General features: G+C 40.4%; 1 protein-coding gene across 7 annotated transcripts in view; it reads left to right on the plus strand.

The window, feature by feature from the left end:
* Positions 1-469: 469 nt before the first annotated feature.
* PHF21A (PHD finger protein 21A) overlaps positions 470-15,317 on the plus strand; it is a 135,220-nt gene continuing 120,372 nt past the window's right edge. For 2 of the 7 annotated variants that reach the window (XM_053387291.1, XM_053387312.1), the window contains exon 1: positions 472-1,454. The gene's annotated coding sequence lies outside the window, so the exon portion shown is untranslated. Of the gene's footprint in view, positions 1,455-1,635; positions 1,854-15,317 lie in introns of those variants that run through there. The other 5 variants (XM_053387309.1, XM_053387282.1, XM_053387300.1 and 2 more) reach the window with 4 other exon arrangements.

Below are 15,317 nucleotides of genomic sequence, written 5' to 3' on the forward strand. Positions count from 1 at the left end.
CAAAGCCCCTTTGCAATCGGGGCGATTATTCATGTTTTCACTCCTGCCCTTGGCGCATCAACTTCCTGTGCAGAATCTTTTTTTTTTTTTGCAAATGGGGGAAAGAGAATGTTTGTGAAAGAACACTGCGTGCTCCTTTTGTTGTTGGCGTGGTGTTTTTTCTCTCGCTTTTGCCCTGGTGCATTCGCTTCCTGTGCAGAATCCTTTGCAGTGGGGCGGGGTGGGGGGGTGGGAGGAGGAGTGCAGTGAGCAAGCGAGGATGCTTGGCCGTGTGTTTCTCCCTCATTCCTCGGTGTATCCGCTTCCTGCGCAGAGCCACTTGCATTAGGGGAGGGAAAAAAGAAGATGCTGGCGCTTCTGGTTGTTTCTTCTCGCCGCCGCCGCCTGCCCCAGTGCACGATCCCTCCCTCCCTCCCTTCCCCGCTGGCTCCGGTGCACGATCCTTCCCTGCCGCCGCTGCCGCTGCTGCTCTACTAGAGTTTGCTGCCCTACTTCACTCTACTTTAGTTTCACTCACTTTACATCCGGGTTTTTTCCCTAGGCAATGGGTGCCGCAGCACAGCCCGTTCCTTAGGCAAAGGGAAATAAATTCGCTGCACCGACACGTCAAGTAGTCCCTCAGGAGGAGCCTTGAGGCGCCCCCTCCTCCTCCCGAGGAGGCCGGCCGCCCCTCCTCCCTCACTCATAGGGGGAGAGGGGTGGGGGGAGAGGGAAGGGGGAGCCCGCCGCCCCCTCCGCTTTTGTCCCCTCCCTCGTCTCCTCCTCCCCCCCCCCTCCACCCGCTCGTTCCGGAGAGCGGCCGGAGTAGCTGTATGTGTGTGTGAGGGAGGGAGATAGCTAGAGAGAGAGAGGGGAGTTGTGTCGGGGGCGCGCGCGAGCCTCGAGTCGGGAGCGCGCGCCTCCGGCAGGCCAGGCGAAAGCAAAGGAAAGGAAAGCGAAGGGAGGCCGGTGGCGGAGTGATCCAGGCGTGCGGGTGCTGCGGCCGGGCCGGGTGAATGGGATTGAAGAAGAGTTCAGCTTCTCGGCTTGTTTTTGTGTCACAGTTTCTCTTCTCCTGCGCCTGTTCTGCCTCGTTCCTTTCTTCCTGCCCGCCCCCTCCTCCCTGCTGCAGGAGGAGCCCCCCGGGGAGAGGGGAAGGAACAGGACCCCTCAGAGGAGAGGGAGAAGAGGAAAAGCAGGAGCAGGAGGAGGAGGAGGTGGAGGAAAAGGGAGCAACCAGCCAACCAACCATCTTCCACTCCCAGCTTAGATTAAAGAAAGTGAGAGGAGGAGGAGGAGGAGGAGGAGAGGAGAGGAGCCGAGAAGAGGGGGACAGGGAGGCCCGGAGGAGCAGCTGCACCACCTTCTTCTCCCTATGAAGAGGAGTCTCCCCCCCTCCAAGAGAGGTCCTGCCAGGGGGGGCCCGGCCAGACAGCGGCGGCAGCGGCAGCAGCAACATCACCACCACCAGCAGGGTGTAGTATCCCACCTTTTGGATTCTCTCCTCCACCTCCCTGTTTTCTCCGCTCTGTTCTTTCTTTCTCTTCTGCTTCTCTCTCTCCCCCCCCCCAAGTAGTGCTGGTCTCCCCCCCTCCCCCCTCCCCGTCTTGTGCCTTGTTGTCTTTCTCAGGGAGTTTGGCGGGTAGGGGTGGGGGGATAGGAAAGGGTAGGTTTGGAGGGCGACGACGACGACGACAGGGTGTAAAGTCCACCATCAGACTCCCGAGCCAACTTGGAGATAAGGAGCAACAACTTCAGTTTAATTCGCCCCCCCCCACGCACCAACAGATATATAGATGTAGATCTGTATAGATCTATAGGCGCGAGATGCGGGAAGGGGGCATGTCCTTTCTCTGTCACCTGTAAGGATTGAAGTAAGTTTCTGAGCGAGGAGGGGGTGGAGGAGCGGGAGGGAGTGGGTGACACATTGGAGTAGGGAGGGAGGGGGGAGAAGGAGATGACACATTGGCGGGGAGGGGTGATTTCTCCCATCCCTTCTGGTTTTCCTCGGGATGATTATTTCCAGGCCCTTTTGTGTGTGTTGGGCTGATTTTCCTCTGTGATGCTGCTGGGGGAAGTTTTATTATCTTGGAAATGATGCTGCTTTGATGATTGAGGATTCGTAGTAAAGCTTTGGCGGCGGCGGTTTTTTCCGCCTCCCTTCTTCTTCGTCTTCTTCTTCTTCTTCGCCTTTAATTTGTCTTGGTGGCCCGAGTAGTGCTGGGAAAATTCCGTTTCTTCAGCAACTTGTTATTCTGAAGTCTCTCTTGCCCCCCTCACCCTGGGGCAGCCCTTGCTGCACGGATACAAAGCTCGGTGCAAGGACACCTTTGGGATTTCACACTCCTACTCTGGCACATGTTTGCAGTGACTGGAGATGTGTACCTTCTTTTTTCCCCCTCCTCTTCCATTTCTGCGTGTGTTATGTAGGAGGAGTGAGGTTGTATGTGGGACTGCCATTTGGTCTAGTCCCCTTGTGATTGTTGATCTCCTTACTTTTCTGTTTGCTTCTTTGTTATTCTGATGGGAGCCCCACCCCCCAAAAAATATTTGCAGTGTTAGATTGCAGTGTTAGACTTTTTTGTTGTGGGGGGATTAGATCAACCCCACTCACTCATGGCTTTGCACTGTTTGAGATACAGTATAAGTATGTATTGGCCACTTTTTGGTTATTTGGTTGGGGATGCTTGCAGGTGGCAAGGAGGTTGTTTTGATAGGTAGGAGGATGCTACTGTATTTAAATTACATGCTGTATTTTTAAAATGTCAAATCAGACTATGCACACACACATACAGATAAGCTCCAGTAAAATCAGTGGGTTATACTCCAAAGTAAATGCCGTTTGGACCAAGGTGCTTAATTTCTTTGTATTGTTTATTGTATGTGATTAAACTTCGGTGGGCCATTTGTAAAGTTGTAGTGAACTGATACTTGTTCAGGCCTGTGTACTTGAACATGGATTTTGCTTCCATGACCAGACTTTTCAGCTCTATTTCCAACAGGGATGTGACTTTTTAAAATGAAAGTTGCAATGTAAAATATCTGCATATAGAAAATAGTCTGATGTAGGTTACTTATAGCATAGTAATGATAGTTAAGCACTATATTTCTCCATTGATTAATACTGGGCTTGAAATTAGCACACTTGATCATGTTAATCACAGCAAGACTCTTATTATTACAATACTTGGGGAGAAGCTGCTGCTCATGTCTGCTGAAATAACTCCATAGGAAAATTCCTTTTAAAGGAATAAAGGAAAGGAACTACAGAAAGGCATTCTCAACAAACAACTTTCAAAATCCTTCACTGTGATACTAGCAGAATATCATGGTCCAAGATCTTATCACTTCGTCAGTCCTAAACCTGTTTTGCTTAGAAGTTCTTAGGATAGCATTATTTGGGAGTAAGTTGCTTTTAAATTGGAAGAGGTTAGGGATGTAATCATTTTAGGGACCAACTTTCATATCCTTGTTTATATTTAATTTATAATTTCCCTTGACACTTCAATGTTAAGTTTTACTTTGTGACAACTTCCTTTACATGTAGCAAGCACTAAAACTGGATGCTATTTTTAAATTTTCTCTGCAACGGGTAAATGCTGCAGTAATAATCTCCCCCCCAATGAAAAATAAGGTTAAATTGGGTTGAAAATGTTTTTTGATATTATGCTGTTTAGCTAAATAATAATAATCACTGAAGGTCAACATTAGTAGGTACTTTTGTGATATAGCTGAAAATGTGGGGTTAATGTGGGTGTAACCTTGCAGATCCTTAACCTTGACAGTAGTACACTCCATTGAATATACTTTAAATTTTTAACGTAGAGACTTGTTTAAATAGCTTTTCAAGAAATGACTTTCTTCCCTATAATCCTCTTATTTAAATATACTGATATTTAATAATAATTCTTAGCAAGAGACAGCCCTATTTGTTTTCATATATTCTATGAACTTGTGTATCCACACTGGAGTTTCTTGCTATTGGTTTACATAGTACTTAGTAAGCACTACTCCATGGCTGGGGTTCTCGGGGCAGCATCATTGGACACTACAGTGCACATAAACTTGGAATTAGATTTTACTATCTTTTATTCAGTTTTTCCTCTGATGAAAACTCTTTAACTTCTGAATTCCCTTCAACAACAGTAGCTGTATTATTAACCAGTAGAAGTGAAAATAGGACCATGTAAAAAATACTTTAAGAAACTGGTTGTTGTCATCTTTTTTCCTCAGGAGCTTCCAGTTTTGTTTTGTTTTTGTGGTTCATACAGTAACTTCTGTGAAACCAAGTCATTGCCTGCTGGAGTATTTATGGCAGGGGTGGCTAACCTGTGGCCCTCTAGCTGTTGTTGCGGTCTCCAACTCCCATCAGCCCCAGCCAGCATGGCCCATGATCAGGACTGATGGGAGCTGTAATACAACAATATCTAGAAGTTTGCTGATTAGCCACTTCTGGCTTTTGAGGAAAAAGGTAAAATAGCATCTTCCTCTGGAATCCATTCTGCTTACCACTTTTGTATGCCTTTGAAGTTGGGCATCAGGAAATGGGAACTTAGTTGAACCCAAAAGGTCTTACCCCTGAGTAAACATGCATAGGATTGTGCTGTAAAACAGGGATGATTTCCCCTCCTTTATTTAAAGTATTTTCAGGTTAAATGTTGTTAATAGAAAAGCCTGTATTCATGCATCATTGTGCATACAGGAGTGCTTCTGCATTGTAAGCACAAATGTAAGTGGTATTTGTAATAAGTGTTGGGACATTCCCCCCCCCCCATTGTATTGGAAAGAGAATGATCAGATGAGATGGCTAGGATTTACTTGTTTTCTTTTTCAAGTGTACCACCTTCCTCCTTTATAAGCAATTATAAGTACCGTAATATATTTAGTGTTTCAAGCTTGATATTGAAATGCTGAGTAAGATTTGTAGTGATCTTTTAGACCTAAACAAGTGTTCAGTGTTGGATTTTAGTACTTATTTCCTGTAGTTCTCAAAGTTCTGAAGTTGTAGCAAACTATTTGGGCCAATCTAGCCAAAGCTAATTGCTTTTAAATCTCATTGATTTTTAGTGGGAGTGATTTGAGCACATGCTTAACTCTCTCATTGAAATCAATGCAACTTGAAAGTGATCAGCTTAGTCTGGCTCGGCCTCTGTGTATATTGAAGTTATTGGTGATAATGGAACAATTTCTCATCCTGTTGTTTGGGACATGCTTGCCTTTTACAAATATTATCAGTTAGCTACAAACTTAAACTTCAAGCCTAACCAAGTCTACTCAGAAGTAAGTTTTAATTGAATTTGCTGGGACTTACTCCCAGGAAAGTGAGACCAGGATTGCAACATTAGTCATGCTTGGAGTATAAATTGGACCCACTGATTTCAGTAGGTTTAGTCTGCTAAGCATGACTTAGGTCTAGATTAAACTCTATAGTGCTTTCTTCACGTATAATTCTTTGTTTCACAGCAGAACTATACTGTTGCATTGTTTCAGTTTAATTTATGGGGGAAATAGTTCTAACAGTTACTAAGAGTTGTGTTTTGCACTATGCAGGGAATAGAAACTGGAATGAGTTGCTTCAGTATCACAGGGATAACTTTACCATTGGAATGAATTTATGAATTGCAGTATGTGGAGATGTTTCATGGTTATAATTTAATTCTACCCAATTTTGTATAATATTGTTAACAGTTAATATGACTATTAAAAGAAATATGTTCCACTTACTGTAGTTTGAAGTAAATAGTGTGGCAAGTGAGAATTGTTTGGTGCTGTGATTTTAACTTCTGGAGTTAGATATTGCTGATGTGTTTGTGTAGTGTGAGAACCTGCTTAAAATCTTACCTTATTTCACTGTTAAAGAATAGTAAAAGAAGTTGAACTGCAAAAATGTAGAAATTTTTACATATAGTCAATCTCCATGGCATGGAATATCCCTGGATACTGAGAAACATTAAAATGCACAGTGCTACTATGAAAATGCAACAGCTGATTTACACATCTCCTTGGAAATCTTAGAGACAAATCTAGCTCCCCCCCCCCCCAGCATGTAAACTGTGTGATGCAGAAGAATACTGCATGAAAAGTTACTGGAGTTGTACTTTTTTACTATGAGTTCTTTATTTACAGTGTGAGGGGAAAACCCCCTCAGAATTGTTATGCAAATTCTATTCTGCTGTTGTTGTGTTTATGCAAGAGGCTGAAAATAAGCTTTGAGGCAAGTGTTGTAGTAATCGTGTATTAGAAGAAGAAGAAGAAGAAGAAGAAGAAGAAGAAGAAGAAGAAGAAGAAGAGTAGTAGTTTGGATTTGATATCCCGCCTTTCACTCCCCTTCAGGAGTCTCAAAGCAGCTAACGTTCTCCTTTCCCTTCCTCCCCCACAACAAACACTCTGTGAGGTGAGTGGGGCTGAGAGACTTCAAAGAAGTGTGACTGGCCCAAGGTCACCCAGCAGCTGCATGGGTGTCATAATTAAGTCATAATTGTAGTTCAGAATTTGATTCAACAATTTTTAGAATTAAGATACATATTGGGAAAAGGCTGTGCATCCCAGTGCAAAAAGGGATGTTTACATCTAATTCCTCTGAGCTCAGCTTGTTTGAGGGTAGCATATTCTTGGAGCTACTATAGAGGCAGGTTGTATGCTGGTTCCTGGATAGGTAGCTTATTGACACTGAAGAGCATAATGTTCCATATTAGAAGCGTAACTTGTTAGGGAAACAGACGCAGGGAAGCCAGCAAACTGCAAGCTATTTCTTCAAATATTTTCTATGCGAGTTTTGGTGTTAGACTAGACAAAGGTTTTTTTATATATATAGTGTGTGATTCTTTGGTGAAGAGGGCCTGGTTCTTGGATGAAGAGATGACCAATCACCTATACCTAAAAACTTCATTGCTAATGTGTGCTTACAAATGTTATCTCACACAATACAGAAAGGATAGTTCAAGCGCACATGGCACTTAATTTTAATCTGCTCAATGACCCATGAACATTCAATAGAAGGACACTTGGCTTTTCCAGTGTTAGTTTCTGTGTTCTTGTACCTTTTAATTTTTAACTTGGGACATTGGTGTGCAAATCTTCTCAATTGTGATTAAATTATTTATTAAATAAATGATTAACATTATTTATTAAAATTTGCTATCCATGTTCAAATTCTTAAGTCATGCAAGCAGACTTCCCCTTCCTCCCACACTCCCTAAATCTTCACTGGAGGGTTTCTCAGTCCTCTTAAGCAGATATGGGGGGCATGTGAGGGGGAGAGGAAATCTGTTCTGCCAAGAATGCCCATTCTGCTGTCAGATGGATACCATTGGATTCCACCGTAAATCTTGGAAATACTCCTGCATTAGCTTTGAATTTGTGAGATCTAGGATCCAGTTAAATGCATACTGAGGTTTTCAGACTTGTAAGACAGCTTGAAGTCTGTACAGAACTGTGTTCTGTTTTGTCAGCTCATGTGACTGTGTGCATAAAGCACTCCTGACAATTGAAAGTTAAGCTCTGAATTACTGATTTAGACTGATCAACTTTCCAAACATAATGTTTTCTTTAAAGAAATACAAGCACATTATGTGGTATGTCAGCAGTGTGATTCTGCATAAGTTTGTCAAAATTTATGGGTAATTCAGCTTTGCAAATAGAATGATGAGTGCCCTTTAATACACTATTAACACTATCTATCTCATGGACACCAGCATCCTTGGCTGCTGCTTTATCCAAACTGAGACTCTCTCTTATGTTGTAAATGAAATATAAAAGTTTTTAGATTATAAGACATAGTGTAACCAAATTGTCCAGAGTGGCTATAGCAGGGTGCTTCCATATAGGAGAGGAGCCTGATCTGCTGGACAAAATTATCAAAAAATATATATTCTCAGCTTTCACTTGCTGAAGACAAAGTTTTCAACAGTATATCAAATGTAGCTTTTCAGTTCGTGATTCCACCTTCCCTTGCTTTTCAGCAATGTACTGAAATAGAGTAACTTCTACATTTTCATATTATTAAACCCAGTCGTATACCCAGTTTGCTGGTGCATTCTGGCAACTGCTGACTTCCCCTCCCATCTCCAAATTTTATGCTTCCTCACTATGATCCTTCAGTGATTAAAAAGAGTTATATTATGTTAACCATGAGAAGTTTAATGTGTACTTTTTTAGAAAAAGAAAATGGCTGTCTTCTCCATTAAATTAAGAGTGGGGTTTTAAAACCTATGTGCTGTATTTAATAGGAAAGCAAAGAGCAAATTTTAATTGATTAAGTGTTAAATTTGAAAGTGAAAAAGTTTGGGGCTTTTTATCTTAAAGTCTAATCCTCCGATAACACTTTTTAGATTGTTAGTAGGCCTAAGGGAAAAATCCTCACATATAAGCCAAAATATGGTGTTTTTCCTGTTTTGTTTTGGCTGCATGCAGAACACAAACTGTCAGTACTTGAAGAGAAGAAGCACTAGGCAGAAAGGCATTGATTTCTTTTTTCCTTTCCCTCTCCTGCTGTGTTTCCAAGTATTGTTAACCATGTGCTACTCTAAGGCAATATACTTGCATGCAAAATAATGGTTGATCTCCTCAGTCAATTAGCAATCAGGGCTTAGCATCTTATAAATCCAAACTTATGAGTAATCACAATATTTTTTTCTGATAAACTGACTTATAGTAGTCATGGCAACAGCTGTCTTGGCTTTTTATGGACGGTACAGTTGCTGCATCTGCAGGTTTCATCAATACTTCGGCTGCCTACAGAGGGAAGTGCAGTAGAATCTCTGTCTGGCGGTTTCAGCAGCACTGAATATTGCACTGTTGCAGTACTGTGTGCTTTTCATGTTCCAAAACTTTATGGAGCACTTTTCTTTTTCTGCCTATTATTTGCCTATTAGTTGTATAAATGCTAAAATTGGCACCTCTGGTGAAATGCTGTGACAACAGTGTCATTTTTTTGAATATAGATTGTTTCTAGAGTCTTCACTAGACATAAGGCGGTTACTTTAAAGAAACAGTTGCGAGAATAGAACCAACACCACATGTTGCCTTCTGGTGGAAACTTGCTTAAAATTGTTTTATCCTTTCTTTCTACTGAACTGATATAGTGAACACTGCAAAGGGGCTTCATCTGGATTTTTTTTTAACTTTTAGTTTGTTCCTTTCTTGTTTCATGAAAGATAGATTCCACTTTAATCCATGGCAGAGAAAGAGGGATCCTGTTTTTAGTAAAATCATTATTGAGCCAGGGGTAGCACTCAACTTTCAAAATGCAGCCTTAAAATTTGGAAAGAAATTATGCTTTGAGTTAATGAATATCTGATTTAGCATATTTATTTGATTTGCATTTGGGGGAGAACCCAAAACAAATATCAAACTGAAAAGGTATGTACTGTTAATTTTATGCTCTTTATAAATATCTGAAAAAGTTCCGTAACTACTAAAAGTAGTTGAAATAAAATTTGATTCAGGGGGGAAAGTCAATAAAGTGCACTTAGTGTGATCTAAATGATATATTCAAACATATTCAAAGCTTCACTTGAAAATTATTTTTACTGAAGTACTTGTCAATATTTTAAGACATGACATCTCAAAAGCACACACTTCCCTTACATTATTTAGATTTTAAGGCAGGCAAAGCAAATGTATTTAAAACCATTAACACACTAATCTAGCATGTGTGAAAGAACTATGAGCATACATATATGCTGTTCCTTGGAATAGCCACACAGGAAAAAAATAGTTACAACATTGCTTAGATCCAGAAATTGGCAAGTAGAATGCTATATTTACAGTTGGGCTTTCCTTTCTCCTGTATCCCTGAAAAGCCACTCCTGAGAGTTAAGGGGTCCTTTGGAACATGTTGTGTGCCATGAGTGGGGTGGGCCACAGCAGCACAGGGATGCTGAGAGAATTCAGTGGGGGCCCCCTTGTGCAGGCAGAATGCCTTTACACTCACAAAGACACTTCTAGATCCAAATCATTAATTTTTAGATTTTTGACTAGTAATATGTTCTTTCCAGTTGCCCACTTCAGATGGTATTGTGTCAGCTCATTATGAGACTAATTCATTTTATGAACGATGCAAATTTAAAAAGGCAAAATATTCTGCAGAAAAATAGAGTTGAAAATGTTCCCCATATCCTTTGTTATTCTAGATCAGAGTTTAAAAATTATTTAAGACATTCTGGACAATTTATTTATACTGTTGGGGGAGATGTCTTGCTTTGCATTGAGAGCCGTATTAAATCTGTTCTTGAACTTGGGGGTTTTAGTTGTTCATATTTTGATACAAATGGTTGACACAACTTGTATATAACTTCTTCAGTATGAGTAATGGCAAGTCCTAGCCTCTGTATTTGTAAGAATTATTGTGTAATAACTAGAAGCACAGATGAAATCCTCAAAAATAGGTTTGGAGACTTTTATTAACTGTCTCTTTGTTTATGTGTTTTGCTCGTTTATCTCGGAGGGATATAAAGTTTAGCTTTAAAATGTGATTTAAAGCAATTAGCAAATTTAAAAATGAAATCCAGATCACCACCTGTGGAAGGAGATCTGGCAAGTCCTGTGGCCTAGGGACCACATTCTAAAGCTGTAGAATGCTGTGGGATAATGCTGTACTTGGGAACTCACATGTTATTACCTATGTTTTATTAGTTAGAGTTTGTAGATGTTCATAGTCCCATTTAATGTACTTGGGGCATTTTGCCAATCAAATCTTGTGTTACCATGAATTTTGAAACAAATACATGCTAATATAGAATTTGATTGACTTTCTCAATGAGAAAAACCAGGGTTGGAAAAAAGATAGGTGTTTGACTGTCTAGGCCAGGGGTAGTCAACCTTTTTATACCTACCAGCCACTAATGCATCTTTCTTGATGGTAAAATTTCCTTACCGCCCACCAGTGCTGCAGTAACATGTGCCCTAGAACCCCCTACTACCCACCTGGAATCCTGAAATGTCCATTAGTGGATGGTAGGGATCAGGTTGACTACCCCTGGTCTAGGCTTATGGGAATTTGAAGTATTTTCACTTTTAATTTTACAGTTCTGTGGTTCTGTGTCATGGATGTTTCCGTTGAGATTCTTGCATTGCCGGGGGGTTGGACTAGATGACCCTCAGGGTCCCTTCCAAATCTACACTTATATGATTCCCAGCCCTAGTGGGATTCTTGTTTTGCTGCTTGTATTATCTTGGTGAGGAGGAAAGTTGATAATTTGATTGGGCATTGGTACAAGTATGGATGGACTTTTGGTTTTGAAAGTGTGGGACACTGGAGTCCATAGGTCATGCTCTACACATAATCTAAACAGCCTTCTTGGAAAAACGTTAACTACTGCTTTTGAAATGTGCAGTTTTATGGACTAAGACTTGCAGCAGTTTAAGGATAATCTTTTAAAAATAGTAGATGTGATATTCTGAGAGATCTGCTTTATGTGGCTATTGATTGGACAGTTTGGGATTTGGTGCTGTTCATGATACATGGTGGAAGGTTTATTTCAGGGTACTGCAATCAATTACTTGCCCCCTCTATATCACTTTTTTATAATTAATTGCACTAATCTCTTCTTTTCATAGGATGCTCTAATTGATATTCATGAATATTTTTATGTTTCAAGCTAATCTGTATTATGGATGAGTAGCAAGTAGTACACATCTTCTGCCTCTGCCTCTAGTATTGCTATATGTTTAAGCTAAAAATACATTTTTGTAGTTTATACTGTTGTAGTTAAAGGTGAATCAAAAGTTCTCTTACCTGCCTAACTCTGTCTTCATAATTATGTGTGTGTTTTCGTGGGACAAGTACATAAAAAGCCCATTTTTTTTGTTTCCTAAGTTACATATGGTGACCTCACTATCCTCGATAATAACTGCACAAAGTCCTCTGGAATTTATTAAATAAGAAATATAGGTTATTGCTTTGATTCTCCATCTCCTTCATGTCCTGAGTAGAGTTCCTACATAGATTTCATTCCTGTACACCCTGTTGAAATTATTGGGACTTACTTATGAGTAAATATGTATAGAGTTTTACAGCACCATGCTATAGGTGTAACGTGCATGGCTCTTGAGAATACTTAAAATGCTCATCAAAAAAGATTTGGGGTTGATACCCTGAACTTAATAACTGTTAATGGGATACAATTCATTGTATTTGATGTGTGTGTAAACTTCAGTGATTGTTTCAAGAGCAGGTTGCTAAGACTTGAAACATAAAAATCTAAATAGGATTCCGCTGGGTTGTGTAACTTTTAAAGAACTCAAATTTAAAGGTCACTTTTCTGATCTTTACACAAATTCAGGTTTATTTGTTTTTTTTAAAAAGCCCTTCAATTTATCGAAGATGTGCTTTTATTTCTGGGGCAAGTTTCTTCAAATATATTTAATATCTGGTTCCTGCAATTCTTATAAAATATTATTATTTTAGTAAAGCAACATATGTACTCTGAATGGGGGGCACTGTTCTCCAGTAGTTTGGGGACTGGAAGTGTTCTTTGTTTTACAAACTGAGAGTCTCACAACTGATGAGGCTTCTCAATAAAGATAGTACCATCTAGCAGAAGAGCCTAGAATAGTGTTAGTTTTTTTTTGCTGCTTGTAGTCTATTAAAACCCCTAGATCCTTTTCACATGTACTACTGGCAATCCAGGTGTCCCCCTTTTTATCTTTGTGCAGCTTGCTCATCTGAGATGAGATGAGATGTGATGTGATATATAACCTGGCCACCGTTATGCATGCTTTGGTGAACCTCAGGCTAGACAACTGTTGTTCTAGTGGGACTGCCTTTTGCTAGGAAATTTCAGTGGGTTAAGTATGAAGCTTCCCATTTATTAGTGGATATAAGCTGATGAGAACATATTTTGGGGAAAGTGTAAGAAGGATACTGGTTTCTGAGTGTAATTAAAAGTGCCATGGCTAATCTTCTATAGCCCTAAAAGGGGACTTGATTCAGGATACCTTCAGAAACTCCTTCTCCAATACTGTATGCTAAGATCAGCATGTGGGGACTTGCTGTTAATCTGAATAGACTGCTTAGAAAAAGAGGCAAGGTTGGACCTTCTCAGTGCTTGGGTGCCTGCAGAGCAGTTTTGACGAGACAGTTCTATTTCCTCTCTTAAGAGATCATTAAAAGCACTTATTTTTGCAGATTGTTGAGAGCATTGCTGAATATTTATTGTATTGAAAATTGTAACCCAGGTGCTCTTCTTTTTTTAAGGCTGCTTCTATATCTTGTTTTTGATAGTTTTGACAGTTTTAGGTGTTTTGTATGGTGATGAATTGGATTTCTTATTTGATAAATTGTTAGCTGTTTTGAAGAGTTCTGTAGAACCATATGACATGATAAAAATAACTTGAAAGTTTGGGTGGTAGATAGCTCAGTTAACAGAGCATGAGGCTTTTAATTCAGGGTTGTTTCTTGTGTAGAGCCCCACACAAGACAAAAGATTTCTGCATTGCAGAGAGTTGGACTAGATCACCCTTGTGATCCCTTCCAAAATTTATGATTCTTTGATTCTATCTTTTCATTGGAAGAGCTGCCTGGGGTCAAAAAAAATGACCTTGGAGCTGGAGCTGGTCTGTGGATACCCTTGTTCTAGTAAATGGGGGGGTGGGAATAAATGAAAGATCATGTAACATTTAAATGTTTGTATGAGGGAGAGAAAAGTTGGAATGGATCATGAAAAGTCTTTTTTAGTGATGTCTGTTCTTAACATGCTTATTTTTCAGTTTTTTTAATTGTGCAAATTAACATTTTTGCCTATGTTGCGTAATGCAACTACTATGAGGTAGGAGAAAGGCAAGATCTGCAAAATTTTTGTAGTGCCTCCCCCATCATTCTTGAAAGTTAGGCTCTTCCACTCAACTTTTGGGTCTTTCTAGACCTTGGCCACATGGTTTCCTCTGCTTATACATCCACAAAGCCTAGTGACTTTGTTTTAAAAGAGAGAGAAAGCAAAGCAAGTTTCATAGGATACAAGATTCATAGGGTGCTGATTTCCACACATAGTACCAAACTCCGCCTTTTCATGGCCTTTCATGCAACCATAGTAAAATTATTTGGTTTCTTGTTATTTTTGGTACATAATATTTTGTCTTGCCTTTCATTGCAAAAACCCTCAAGGCTGCTCATATCAGAAGCTAAAATGATCTAAAGATGGTGTGATTTCAGTCTGAAAACAAAAATGAAACCTAACAAAATAGAGCAGAGACATGAAAACAGGGTGGAGTTAGGGAGGGAAAGAATGATTGAAGATGTCATGGAACAGAGAGGTTGAGCCCGGAGGAGGAACTTCAGTTATCTGGGAGGCACTGCAGAGAATGCTTTGGCTTGCAGACATTCATACCTCTGATGGCATTGAGATTTAGAGCAAAGCCTCTGATAATGAACCTGGGGGCTGGGGGTTAGTTTGTGCAGGAGAATGTAATCATTCAAGTATCTTGGCCCCAGCTATTTAGGGCTTTATATGTAACAATCATTAGCACTTTAAATTGTGCCCAGAAATGTGCTGACTGATAATGCAGGTGAAGCAAAGCCAGATGTTTTGTTCCATAATATAAGCCCATGGTAACATTTTAGGGGCCATAGTTTGCACCAGTTGAAACTTCTAGACAGACTCTTAAGGGTAGCGCCATGTTGAACATGTTGCTCTGACCATGGCATGTTTGATGTATCTGCTTTCTTCAGGAAAGGGCAAAGCTGGCGCACCAGCTGAAGCTGGGCAAAGGTTCTCCTAGTCATGACCACAGTCTGATTTACCTCTAGGAGCAAAGCTGGATCCAGGAGAGCCTTCAGACTGCAAACCTACCCTGTCTAGCTCTGCTTTTTTCTTGATCCTGTGGGGTTATCCTTTGAGCAGCCCAGTGGTTGATGCACTTTTACAATTGCCAACTTGGGTCAAATGCCTATAGGGGCTGGCCTTTTCTGACTTAGTAGGCTATAATAAGGTGGTAACACCTTGTGCTCAGCACATCATGTGGTATCAAAGCCCACATTTTGTTGCAAGACCTACTACTTGTGCCTCTCCATATTCTCAAAGGATACACTGATTAAGAGAGGCACAGCTGCCTAGTTTTTACTTAGAATATTTATTAAGGAATGTATGAAGTGTATTTGCGGAATATATACTACAGTGACCTAATCCCAAAAGTAATTTATGGTGTAAGTAAAACTGGAAGATGAGGTTCCAGCTTGGTTTTGTTCTATTTTGGGGAAGTGTATTGGTTTTCCACTTTGTTTATAATTTAAAACCTTAGGATAAAAAAGTGGACTACAAATGGGTGAATGTAGCGGGGGACCAGTGGAAAGGTCCTTGTGATCTTTCCCAAGAGTATCTGGCTGTTTAGGGAGTCTAGGT

This window comes from Podarcis raffonei, chromosome 1 (genome assembly GCF_027172205.1).
Source record: "Podarcis raffonei isolate rPodRaf1 chromosome 1, rPodRaf1.pri, whole genome shotgun sequence".
In the NCBI taxonomy this organism is placed as follows: domain Eukaryota; kingdom Metazoa; phylum Chordata; class Lepidosauria; order Squamata; family Lacertidae; genus Podarcis; species Podarcis raffonei.